We start from the raw sequence: 6,181 nt of genomic DNA, 5'->3' as shown, positions 1-6,181 counted from the left end.
TGGCGGTGGGCATCCAGTTCAAGCGGCACGCCGCACGCGGTTGGCCTGCGCCGCGCCAGGACCAACAGGCGCAGTTTTATTTCTTTTTTTCTTTAGAAAAAATGACGAAAACAGTTATGCATCCACTACGGGAGCTCGGGACAAAAGGTTGCACCCGTCCCGGGTCAAATAACCGAGACTAAAGCCCTTGCGCAAGGTAAAAAAAATTCTACACAACCCAAGAATCGAACTCAAAATGTCTCGCCTCGCGTGTAGTTTTCTTTACCACCCCACCTATACAGCCCACGAGACTTTAAATGAGATGCTTTCCTTTTAAATTAACCCGTGAAAGACCCTTTGGTCCGGGGTGGAGCCACCACCCGGGACCAAAGAGTCATCCTTTGATCCGGGTTAGTGTTACCACCCGGGACTAATTTAGTCCCGGATGGTGGCTCCAACCGGGACCAAAGGTCCCTGCCACCGCCTAGCCGTTGGACCCAGGACTAAAGAGGACTTTAGTTCTGGGTCCAATGGTAGCCGGGACTAATGTATTGGACCAAAGGTCTTTTCTGTAGTAATGATCGCAGCAGACGATAACTTTTTTTCCTATCGCCTGAAAGCTAAAGCTGACCCAAATCACACCATCCTACTGCGGCCCAATCAAATTTGGACCCAATTAACCATCCTACTAAATTTTAACCCAATAAAATCAACACGAACAATAATTACTTTTACGAACAAAAACTTAAATAAATCTAACAAATAATATTATACAAGGAACAAAATTTTAAACATCGCGAACATTTGATCCTATGAATACTATGAACAAATGAGTCAAACTCACCGAACAAATTATTCTACACAAATGAACATATAAGTCAATGTTCTAACCAATGATTTTTCACTTTAGAATAATATAATAAAGTACATATCTGTTAAAATTGAATTAAAAAAGATATTGAGAAATACTACAAATTATAAACAAAGATCAATTAAATACATGACGGAAAAATTTAAAGGATTATTAGAATAAATAAAAGAAGAAAAGAAAACTTATTATGAGTGACACATAAGGTAAATTGATAATAAAATAAAAGGAAAGGAAAGGAAAAATAGGTATAAACATATTAACTATAAAGATAAAAAATCATAATAAAATAGTTAAAGAAAATGAAATATAATGAGAAAATGAAATAAAAGAGAAATGAGCAGGGGCGTAAAAAGAAAAGAGAAAGAGAGAAAATAAATAAATACAAAAGTAGGAGTAGGAAGGAAAATAAAATAGAAGAAAACAAATAAATATTAAAGAATAAAGGAAAGAAAAAAGTTATGATACATGCAATTTATGATTTGTGTATGCATTCCAGGCTGCCACCAACAGTGGCGGAACTGAGGGGGGTTTAGGGGGGCTGGTAGGGGCCTTTGCCCCTCTCTCAACAAAAAGAAAACCACTGCATATATATAATTTGTTTGATAAAATTAGATCAAATTTCTTTCTAGTTCCACCACAGGGCTGGTAGCGCGCCGAAGGTATTCGTAGTAGACCATGTCGAGGCTGACAGTGCCAAGACGTTCACGTTGGGATCCACGGAGGTGCGGTTGTGCTCCCCAGAGTTGCTGGTGAGGTCGGGCGACTAGAGAGGCGACGAAGGTCTCTGTATTAATAAATGATGTCGGGACTAACAGTTTCGTGTGCTCGCTTCGATAGCTCGGTCGGTGGTGAGCTCACCACGAACGCTGCGGTCATGCTTCCCAAAGTTGCCGGTGAGGTCGGGGCGGCTGGCGGGGCAACGATAGTGGTGGAACTGAGGGGGGGCTGGCAGAGGCCATGGCCCCCCTCAACCAAAAGAAAACCATTGCATATATAATATAATTTGTTGATAAAATTAGATCAAATTTCTATAGAAAATCAATGCAAACTAAAAGAGAGACTAGTTTTATTTACTAGAATAGCCTATTTCGTCTTCAAACTTTTGGTTAGGGGTCATTTTCATCCCTAAACTTTTAAAATGACAGTTCCAGTCCTCAACCTTCTTCATGCAGCTTAATTTAGTACTTCGTTCTATATATCTTGCCACATTAGCATGCCATGTCAACATCCAAGTGTTCCTACTTTTTAGCAGCAATATATATTGGTTCACATATATCTAAAGATAACACAACAAAGCTTTAATCTGTGTCTACATGATTTTTCTCACAAAAGGAACTTTTGTATGTGTATAATAAATATATTCGGATCAACTCCCTTCCTTAAAAACTATTTATTCGAGATGAAATATTTATAATGATCAATTTATAGAAACATTAAGGCCCTGTTTAGTTGGTGAAAAGTTGTTGGTTTTGGTACTGTAGCACATTTCGTTGTTACTTGACAAACAATGTCCAATTATGGACTAATTAGGCTTAAAAGATTCATCTCGTGCTAATCAGTTAGACTGTGTAATTAGTTATTTTTTTAACTGCATTTAATTTTCCATGCATATGTCCGAGTATTCGATATGATGGGTACTGTAGAAATTTTTTTGGAAACTAAACAGGGCCTAATATTTTTATAAACCATAGCTGATTAGATGCGACAATGCGTGTCAAAGGATTAAATTGAGCTGAATGGAGAAGTTTGAGGACTAAACTGATGATTTTGAATGTTCGGGAATGAAGTTAAGGTTCGGCTGAATTTTTAAGGATGAAACTGACTATTCCATATATTTATCCAGCTCCGTTAGATTTTCTCTCTGGTTCCGCCATTTGCCATCTGCTGGCCGGTGGCCTCGTTCGTCGTCGGTGTCCTGTACGTGCTTGCAATGGATTGATATTGTAGTGGCTGACACACATAGGTTTGAATTGCAACAGAAATTGTCAACCGAGAATCTTGTATTCATGTTCATCTTATTTTTGATTGATCTCAATTGTTTCAAAAAAGCAACAAAAGTGCATACAAAGATCTTACGAGTACTTTGCGCGCGCCTTGGCGCGCCCTTTTCCCCCAAAAAATAAGCAAATGTAGAATTCACATATTTATAATGGAACATGTAATCTACAGAGATATTATTTAGCCTTCTAATAGGAATGTAAATACACATGGCTTTTAGGAAGTTATAATCCTGATCAAAGGATGTAATAGAAAGCACATGGCTTCCTACTATTGCCCCTGAGCTCCATATTACTACCTGCTTCAGCACCAGCAACCAATCAGCACCAATGGCACCCTTGCTGCAAAGCCTGGCCATGTGACATGTAAGAAGGATATCTCCTATTTGAAAAGAAAAGCACAACAGAGAAGAAATTTTATACTCTCAAGCATGAGAAGCCATATAAGATTATAAGGGAAGCTGAAGCAAGAGTTTGGAGCACCAATGTATTCGGATTCTGGAAGCAGGTGTTTGTCGCAGTTTCAAGCATACTGCTGTAGCCATATTAAAAGAAAATGTGGTCCGATTATAGCATGAAAAAAAGAAAGGCATGGGTTGAACCCGAACAAAAGTAACTTAGGGAAGAACAGAGTTGGGAAAAACAAACCTCGATGCGCATGACCTTCTCAATTTGCTGTGCAAGCTCATGGGTTTGAGCAAGAACCAATACCGGGTACGCAACCAATCCATAATCAAGCTGCTACAAAATTTCAGAACAGAACCTTTAGTATATAATTACTGTATGCTTGATGTGAGTACACAGATATACTGCCCCCAAACGGTCACACACAATATTGCGAACAGTATCGTATATGATGAGTATGATGATTTTTACGTTAAAATATCACTGCTGTAGGTCTACAACATAGCAGAAATTGAGGTAACAATATCAAGGCATAAATTTTGCACAAATATCTACCAACTACCATTAATAACTGTTTATGCAGTTAATTTCATGTGCTTATGTAGAGGTATGCATGGTCAGTGGTCACCTGCTAAGGACAGCAGCTGTAATTGGAAACAGTAACACAAATTGTGAACTGTAGTAACAACAATTGAAACTTACAGTGGCTTTGCATTGTCTTTCTTCTTCTTTTTGTTTGGGTGGGTTGGGGTTGGGGGGGGGTGTTGGCTATGCATGTGGCTGTAAGAAAATAAATTACTCAAAATGACAATTTAATGGCAATAGAAAAAGTTAGCTAATATGATGATATGGTTTGGGTCAAAAATGTTTATATCTTCCTCTGTGTTGAATCCATTAGAAAATAGATGAAGCACTTGAACATGAGGGTCCACTATATGTGTACAATATCTAAAAATGAGAGTCCAGTAAACTTTGATGCTGGAACTTAAATGGCAAATAAACATATGCAAAACTTAGTTGCAAAATATGCTAGGTAATGCTTAGACCATTGATCCACCCGTCGAAACCAATTTATTTGATAATTAAACATCAATCATTATAGATTAGGGAAAAAATGATCCACCTAAGAGTGCACTAGAGATTCGCTTACATGACTTTTCTCTGTTATGGTGAAGTTAATTCTAATCAAAGGATGTTACAGGAAACAACATGAATAAGAAGACTGCATGAAGTTTAGAATCTAGAATCTGTAGAAGCAGCTCACATCTTGCATTGCAGGTCTTGCAGCAATGGAAATGCTAGTCAAGAGTGGTATTGCAATACTGCAACCTGTAAGGTAGTCTGCAGAAGGTATGTCAAGGACAATATAATAAATTGATTACTATATAAGTACACGAAAATATAAAAAAATTACCAATAAATAGTACATGTCCTGCATCTAGAGTCAGGAATTTGCTTGTTGGATCTGCTCAGATACTGCGCACCTGGGGCAAAGCTTCATGTCGTTCTGCAGTTTATTAGCTAGTCAATAGTCATTACTCAGTAGCAAGATCAAATAACATAAAATGGATATATGCTATCACTGCAAGCTGCAACACAAAGCAAAGAGGCCATTAAAGGAACAAATATTGAGGAAGCCTAACCTATGATTTATCGTCAAGGTGCAAGGAAGAAGGTAAAGATGATTTTAGGCAAATAAAAAATAATTCCCAAGAAATTCAAGTGTAAATTCGCAAGACTAAAGTAAAGGTTAGTCATGTTTCCTTGACTGGCTTGCAGCTAACCTTGCAGACGAAATCCAAGTTCTTTAAAAAATGGCAACAGTTTCTGGACAATCTTACATGGCCATTCTATCAAACACATGGTATGCAACCAATACAGTTCATCTGCAAATACAATTTGAGATTTCATACACAGATGAAAACAAGACAAAGGAATCGACCAAGGAAAGACATAGATTGGGTGATCTTCCAGCCACAATGCAGTCCATAGGCAGGCATGCTTAGAAAAAAACTGTAGACTTACTGCTTAGAACCTTAACTTTTTCCCAAAATTCTTGCTCGCGGTTGAGTTGTTGGTCACAGTGTTGGGGCAGCATTTGACTGGCCGCAAGGTGCGCAGTGCTGAGGGCCGGACATGGAGGCAGCCGCTGTCTACTGTAGTCCATAGCAGAGAGGCATGCTCGAAGCAAAGAGGAGGTAGAAGAAGCAAATACAGAATGTGAGAGCGGCCGGCGCTGAGGAAGGAAGCAGTGGTGGCGGCAATGGAGGAGAAAGGTGAAGAACGAAAGGGGCTAGGGTTTGGGGAGACCGGCCGGGGTCTTAAATGAGGAGGGCGAGCGGGAGACGAGCAGCCGCCAACGGCTGCCGTGACGGAGGGGCACAGTAGGAGGCGTGGCGGCTCTTGCGGCCGTCGGAAGGCTCGTCCTCGATGGCGTCGAAGTCACTAGTGCGGCTGCCGGTAATGGCGTGCTGCTCACCGGTATCTGCAGATCGATGGACGCCTCGGCCGACACCGAAATCACAATGGTCAGTAACAAAATGAGCGCCAGCGCGAGCCTGACCATGGCCACCGACAGAGGTGCTCGGCAAGAAGTAGGCGGAGGTGGCGGCGGCGAGCGTCTGTGCTAGCGATGGACAGGACGTCGCCTGTGCCGCCGCATCGGCCTCCACGGTGAGGTCGACATCCTGCCGACGCGAGCTTGACCATGGCGGCCGGCGGAGGTGATCGATAAGAGGAAAGCGGTGGGGGATGGAAATGGAGATCGGAAGTGAGGGAGGATGAGGAAGGGGCATGCTCATGGCTGTCGGGTAAGCACTGGAACTTTCCGTCATGCCATAGCAGCACGTGTTGACAGGAGTCTGCAAGCAATGACAACTGCACGATACGTATCTGATGGAGCATATCATTTTTGCTATCGTGGCCATGC

The 6,181-nt window shown here is 41.1% G+C and overlaps 1 long non-coding RNA gene across 5 annotated transcripts; it reads right to left on the bottom strand.

Annotated features, from left to right (window-relative positions):
• Positions 1–2,932: 2,932 nt before the first annotated feature.
• LOC120680197 lies at positions 2,933–6,175 on the bottom strand. Of its 5 annotated transcripts, none has more exons than XR_005677527.1 (3): positions 4,667–6,109; positions 4,517–4,581; positions 2,933–4,032 (listed from the first exon to the last, which is right to left on the bottom strand). It is a non-coding gene; the product is annotated as an uncharacterized LOC120680197 (long non-coding RNA). The 5 variants fall into 5 exon arrangements; XR_005677525.1 differs by having other exon boundaries at positions 2,971–4,759; positions 5,037–5,138; positions 5,278–6,175; XR_005677526.1 differs by having other exon boundaries at positions 2,971–4,593; positions 4,667–4,759; positions 5,037–6,124.
• Positions 6,176–6,181: the final 6 nt, after the last annotated feature.

The sequence above is a fragment of the Panicum virgatum genome, chromosome 2K, assembly GCF_016808335.1.
Source record: "Panicum virgatum strain AP13 chromosome 2K, P.virgatum_v5, whole genome shotgun sequence".
In the NCBI taxonomy this organism is placed as follows: Eukaryota; Viridiplantae; Streptophyta; class Magnoliopsida; order Poales; family Poaceae; genus Panicum; species Panicum virgatum.
Note: the sequence above shows the minus strand (reverse complement) of the source record. Positions and strands in the feature narration are given on the sequence as shown.